Genomic DNA, 7,310 nt, shown 5'->3' with positions numbered 1-7,310 from the left:
GGAAATGTTGGCAGTTTTCTCAAAAAATGCTTGAATTCAAGAAGTTTTAGATTTGCGTGGTTTTTTTTTAGTTACAAAATCCACCTGAACATGACGCTGCTTTTTTCTAAGTTTCTCAAGAACCATTCGAGCCAGATAATTCGTTTTGGCATCGTTGGATAGAGAATTGAATGGGGGGCCCCCCTGGATCCGCCCTTGCACACAAAACATCTCAGTCATGAAAAATACTACAAATTGTCATAAAAGATCATCGAATTCCTCAGCACCGATGAAAAAAACTGCTGCTTATAGAGCAACACCTCCTTTATTGGGCAAACAAGCAAAAAAGCATTAGCTCTGCATATTGCGGAGAAATTAATTATGCAACTTCGGTAGACAAAAAAAGGATTGGTCCAGAGCGCAAAAAAAGGCGGTGAACGAGCAGCTCGATCTCAAACGGTCATAAAAAATCATAAAAATAAATTGCTGAAATAAAAAACATACAGATGCTCGAATAAGCTCTTGTTTATTCAGTGATGCAACAATCAAGCCCGTATCTCTTTGGGTTTTGGAGACATGCAATTTCAAACTTAAGTCAACATGCAAAGAGCCATTGAACGCTCACCTCAGACTCAAATTCTCATAAAAAATCATTGAATTGTTGTACAAGAATGAAAAAAATTTCTGCTGATAGAGCAAAGCCTGTTCTATCCAACGGAGTCACGGGCACAAAATTACCTCCGTAGCTTTTAGAGGAATTCATTTTCAAACTTCTGTCGAGACTCAAAAATGGGTTACAAATGGTCATAAAAAATCTGGAAATTAAATTGCACCAATAAGAAAACTATAGCTTATCGATCACGGCACTCTTCTTTCAGCGGTACAAACAGCCAACTGATATCTCTTGTTTTGCAAAAAAATATTTTTAAACTAAGTAGCACACAAAGGGCGATTGAATGATTGCTGCAGACTGAAATTGTCAGTAAAAATCATCGAATTAAGCTGCAGGGGTAAAAACTTTGTTGCTTATAGAGCAAAGCCTTTTCGATTGGGTGAAGCTATGGACAAGCTTATATTTCTTTAGATTTGGGAGAAATTCATTTTTAACACCGGAACATGATTGATAATGAAGTGACAAAAAGTGTCTATTTTGTTTCCAGGTTTTTTGCTACAACTGGACGGTTAATCATAAACAAATTAAGCTGCAGGAGTGAAAAATATACAGGGTGCAGAGCAAATGTTCCTCTATAAATCGACGTAACCTGCAAGTCTCCACCCAGGTTTTTTTAAATTAATTTTGAAACTTAGATCAGCACACGAAGAGCCATTGGGTGCGGATCTGCGATTTAAATTATGCCGAACAATCAGCAAATTAAGTGGCAGGAATATTATAGAGCAAACCCGCCTCTATCCAGCCGGGCCTTATCGCGTAGGCTTCTGGAGAAATTAATTGCCAAACTTTGATCAACACAAAGAATTAAAAGAAAACCGCTGAAAGTCGTAGTTTGTACTTTAAAGTTCGACCAATCTGCTTTTATTTGTGTGCTGCTCCGTAATACTGAAATGTACTGAAGAAATGAAACAGCGAACTTATCGATTGCCATTCTTTTTCTGGAAAGAAGCCGGAATCCGAATTTGCAATGTGCAGAAAGACCAGCGATCTCTGTTTTAATTCTCTTTACTTTAATACCGGAAAATGATTTCTCTCATGCTCGACAAGGCCAGAACCGAGCGTTGTTTTTCGAAAAATTTGGCAGTAAAAATCGATTGTTCGGTTTAGTAGACAAATCGGGCCCATTCATTTATCACATCCATAGATCACTTAACTAACCTGCTGCACTGTAGATTCCAAAGTTCGCAAACCATATTTCAGTGACGGCTAACGGGATTAAGCTCGGCTTGAAAACAATTTTGGCAATAATTAACCGCTCCATAGGGCAATTACTAAAAATAATGGCCTGCCCTTAAAACCATTACAACGCCATTTGTTTCGGTTTATGGTAAATACGTTCATTTTCAATTTCTGCGAAATTTCTTTTAAAGCTCACGTCATTAACATGGCGAAAATTCGGCCAGTTAACAATGGAAAAATGCCTGGAAAGTCAATAGTCTCATTGGTTGTGTTGTTTTCCATGGTGTTTCGTAAAATGTGCACATCTCGTGTCCGTTTACCGTTCCATCAATCTCATGCAATAAGCGAAACAAAAGGAGTTTCGACAAAGAACAGAAACATAATTAACATTCAAAGTGTCGGCTGCAGACTCGGCATTTAGAATGTGCAGTTTCGTCACAACATGACCACGTCGTCAAGCACGTAGAAAAGGCATTTCTTAGACTGCGGCTTTTAGGCAACCGGGAAATTTTCAAAAATTGCCATTTTATGTTAAATAGTTGTCGTCATGTCGATAGTTTGCCCCAATTTGCCAACGGCAACGTGAAAATGAACCAAACATAAAAAAATCATTCCTCCAAAAACTGTGCTCGGTCACTTTTCCAGTTTTTCGCCCCTTAAATTTGCATGGCAAAAATATTCTGGGCCAAACTTGTTAATGCGAAGAACGAGTGTGAAAGTGTCATTGAGTTTCAATGGACCATTTTGGCAAAGATTAAGTCAATTATTCTTGCCGTGCTAAATACTAGAGTAAACCGTACAATTCGCCTATTTGACCATAGTTTCCCATAATTGTTTCAAACTTTTTCCGACGAAACAAGCACCTTTCCCACGCTCAGCTGCAAAAATGCAGCCGCAGAGAAAATCTAGTGAAAACATGCAATCGTTATTATTTATTGTTGGATTGTTTACGATACTTTATATTAATCTAGTCAGTGGGGAAGGTTCCTTTTTCTCTCTCTTGATTCTTCATGTTCAGAAGCACTTTATTCATTGTCTGTCTATGTAAACTTTATGATGGTAAAAATAGAATCACAATTTTCTCTAAGAGCTGATTAAACAGGCTGTTCCGGCATCAAAATTGATTAAGAATTTAAATGAAATGGTCTCTTACTGTTCGTGACGTTGTTATTCGAAGCCTCAATTCGACTTAGTCAGACGGAGCCTCAATTAATAGAATTTACATGCAGATCGCTTAATCCGGCATAATCCTTTAATAAAGACGAGTTACGGAACGTTGATTATGCTGTGGATCTCCCTTAAATCTCACCCCCTTTGCATAATACCTATCGAATAATTATTCGCCCGTCTCTTCTCATATCCTTCAGCATTCAGTGTATGGAAAGGCAGAAAAATCCTCTGGTTGGCCCAAAATGAGTCAAGAGCATCAGTGAATCATAACAAAAATTTTCCAAGTATTCTCATTAATGAAGTGATAATTTTTCGTGGCTTAATGGAACCAATAATTTTTGGAGTTAAATTATTCCTTCACTAAAATCTGTTCATTTGTATTCTTGTTAATTCTAAGCTGTAATCCATGAAATTTACTCTTAAACGTCTCGGTTTTAAACTAAACAGTGGTGCCAATGATTGTAGCTCTACTAATCAATACAACAAGTTGAGTTACTTTACAACACAAGAGCGACAGTTATTCCATAGCTGATTCAGCAATTGAGCGAAATGCTCCAGAAACTCTCCAGAGATGTCTGGCAACGTGAACTGACCAAACTTTCACAATTTACGCTCTATTTTAATGTTATTTTCCTTTAATATTGTTTTCTTAATTTTTTCTCTACTCTCTAAGTATCATTTGCTTATAACAGGTGGTTCAAGATACATCAAGTTTTGAAGTCGAAGTGGTCCGGATTTTTTGGATGGCTTATGGCGTTCAAATAGCAAATATTACAGAATATAATTAAAAAAGTATCAGGAAATCAGACAAAATGTTTACTTGTCATGGATTCAGTGTTGGTTCAAAAAAACCAGCGTGATTTTTTCTTTTTTTTTTCTAGGAAACAACGCCGCTTTTCGGAGAAAGTTATTCTTTATAAAACTTCCTGGGTGTTTTCTTAGTTGAAAAAGTATCCAAAGAGAACTGTCGATCAAGAAAAATGTTTAGAAAAGGGGACTTTTTTGGTCAAAAAATGTCGTCGATAATCGGTTTCCGAAAATTTGTTTTTGAAGCTTACAAATGGAAAATCCCTGCGCGGACAAAGTTTTCGCATTTTTCCAAATCCGCAAATTTATTTTCAAATCAAACGAATTTCACTTTAGATTTGTTGCTTGTCCATATGGAACTCCAAGGAAAATTTGGAAAAAGAAACATTTTTTGGGGCACAAGTTATTTTTTCGCACCATTTTTTCTTCATTTTGTTGCAGAAAAAGTTTTAATACCATTTTCGTGATATTTCAAGGTAACGCGTTTTCAAAAGAGTCCGATTGTTGCTATTCGAAAAAATTTGGCTTTTTTTCGAATACCACAAACGAGTCTCAAGCTTGTTTTGCAGCAGGTTTGAAATGAAAGTTCTTTGTGCAACGTTTTATTTTTTATTTGCCACTTCAAGATTTTTTATGCAAACAAATCAACTCATTTCGATTTGTAGTTTGTTCAGATAGAACTATTTGTTAAGTAAAAATTTGGAAAAAGAAACATTTTTGGGTCACAAGTTATTGAGTCTTACTCTTGAGATTTTCCGCCATTTTTTTATTTTGTTGCAGAACAAAACAGAGCGTCTTATGGAAAAACGTTGTTCTTCATAACATTTTCGTGATATTTCGAGGTATCTGACAACGAGTTTTCAAAAGCCTCCGATTCTTCGTTCTTTGCTACTTTGAGAGTTTTTCCTCAAACAAACGAACTCATCGCGATTTGTAGTGTCTCCATTTATTAAGGAAAAATTTGAAAAAGGAACATTTTTGGGACAACAATATTTCTTTTTTGTCTTGAAATGCTGCGCAATTTTCTTTTTACATTTTTTCCTCGAAAATTGAGTTTTCTATAGGAAAAGTGGTTTTTATCAAACGCTCGTTATTTCCTGTAACCCCAGAATGAAATTTCAAAAACCCTTTGGTTTGGGCGTGTTTTTGGACGTTTGAAATGCAAATTCCCTGTACAAAATTTCCTGTTTTCCAGTAACGAAATCACGAAATTTTTTGCGAAGCAAACGCATTTACTTTGATTTGTCACTTGTTCATATCGAAGTCTTTGCCAAGGAAACATTTGAAAAAAGATGGTTTTTGAGGCAAAAATATCATGAAAGTTTTGCTTTTGACTAACTCTGTTTAACTTAATTTCTTGAAAAACCAAGTTTCCATAAATATTCGAAAAATCGACCTCCTCGAGTAGTCGAGCGTTTACAAGAAGAGTTCCCGGTTAACTAAGAAAAATACAATTAAATAATCCAAGCTAAAAGTACCACTTTTATCCAAAACCTGTTTTATTGTAGCTTTGTCATCAACATTGCTGTTTTGTCAGTATTTTTCCTAAATCACACACTCGCGGAACTGTTTCTTCGGTTTAGTTACCGATGGCCGAACAGCTGAAACTTATAATAATCCTTGTCGTGTAATTTGAGAATTCGATCCGAGTACCTAATTTAAAACGTAAACGGCACGTTATGTAACAAAGCGGAATCTAATGTGCAGTTTGTCAGAATTTCAATTTTAGAAACCAGTTTATTCATGGATAAACAATAGAAATTGAAGGAATGGTTTCCGAGAAGAGCGCAATTTATTAATATGCTGAAGATCGACGAACAATACCGTCCAGATGTTAATTATGGCAATGGAAATTAATGGCAAACATGACAATTTTTTCTATTATTTACGTTGTATCCTTGAGGTTTGATTTATTGGTCCATTGTCGAAGAACCACTTGCTTTGATTATCCGGATTATAATACCGCTCGAGCCAGTTACTTCAGCTCATATTTATTTTCTAAATCATATTGGGAAACCCAGCAAATGTTTAGGTTGAATGAAGCAAATCGGAACGGTTTACAAGATTTTAATCTATTTAAGTGTGTAGATTTTTGCGCTTCATTTGCTTCAAAAAACCTCGCATTCCCCTGCTTGAAGCAGATATGATGGCGAAATTAATTAATTTCGAATGCTCCTTATATAATAACAGGATTTTAATGCTTGGCTGATATACAGGCTGGCATCGTACTGTTAAAAATAGCAAAGCATTTCCCACTAGAGCTCACAATTGGAGGTTTGGCCTGTTCTTGTACGAACAAGAAGTGATCTCTTACACAGTCAAACAACAGGCGAGAAGTTTCTTCTTTGGATACCCGCGGAAAATTGAATAGTTAGCGGAAGTTTAAGGGTCAACTGCCGAAACTTGAGCACCATCAAGAAAGTTCGGGGAAATAATAGCGGAGCTCTCTTTGCGAATAGCAATTTTGCGCTATAAGACTTCGGGCCAAGCCAAGTCCCATTTTCTCTTGTGAAAGATGGCTTTAGAGCGGTTATCATTAGGGGAATATGACAAAAATGGGAGAAAATGTATCATAAATTTGGGTTTTTAGCAAGGAATTGTTCAATTTAGGAAAGGAAGATAGGTAGCCCACAGAATGGCCCGAAACTGCTCACAAAACGGACTTGGATTACATTCAGCTCAAAAAACACATATGTAAACCTTCGATCCATTTGAAGAAATCAAGTTTAATACTAACATTTTCTCTTTAAATCCAAATTTAAAAGAACTCCTCTCCAGTTTCCAGCAACGAAATCAATCCTGTTCCGTGAAAAAACAAAACACATGCAAATCTCGCGTTAAAAATCATGTCAGATCAATGTGATTTTCCCATCTGGGTGATATAGAAAGCGGTTGTCTGGCTTGGCCATAATTATTCACGTGATATTTAAATGAATCCAATATGAAAATTGCTTGAATTATTATGTATCTGTGCTATACCGTTTGCAGGGCGCCATAAAAATTCCTTCAGGTGTTTGTGGCGGTGGGCCTCATCAGCTTAACGCGACTTTTCAACTGAAAGACATGAAGAATGAGTTTCTTTAATAGCTTGTAATCATCATCAACATAAAAACGTCTTTTGGGTCGAATAGACGTCAATTTCACCTCGGTCCGGACCGTTCACAGTCTAATTAACACGCAACACTGATATGCTTCCATTTTTCTTCCTTCGGGCCCCAAATTGGTCTAAATTCGACTAGGATGACTTTCTAGTATTTAGTATGCACGTCCACATTGTTTGGCATCCAGATCTGATAAGCAATACGTTTTGTTGCGAAACAGTTTGCAGACAGTTGACTAAATGGTTATGTATCCGAATTTGCAGGAATCGCATTTGGAATTTCGTGTAAATCGTTCCGAACATTTTGAATAATTCATCAGTCGGAGCGAAACTTTATGCCGATACCGAAACATTCGTTGTTAAATAATTTAAATAAAGGGTTTTCTGGATGAATTTTCACCC

At 36.4% G+C, this 7,310-nt stretch overlaps 1 protein-coding gene across 1 annotated transcript in view; it reads left to right on the top strand.

Annotated features, from left to right (window-relative positions):
• LOC109542912 (low-density lipoprotein receptor-related protein 2) overlaps positions 1-7,310 on the top strand; it is a gene marked incomplete in the record, with an annotated part of 133,116 nt that overhangs the window by 9,604 nt on the left and 116,202 nt on the right.

The sequence above is a fragment of the Dendroctonus ponderosae genome, unplaced genomic scaffold (genome assembly GCF_020466585.1).
Source record: "Dendroctonus ponderosae isolate FM_Combo_2020 unplaced genomic scaffold, Dpon_F_20191213v2 Dpon_F_20191213_9, whole genome shotgun sequence".
NCBI classification, from domain to species: domain Eukaryota; kingdom Metazoa; phylum Arthropoda; class Insecta; order Coleoptera; family Curculionidae; genus Dendroctonus; species Dendroctonus ponderosae.
Note: the sequence above shows the minus strand (reverse complement) of the source record. Positions and strands in the feature narration are given on the sequence as shown.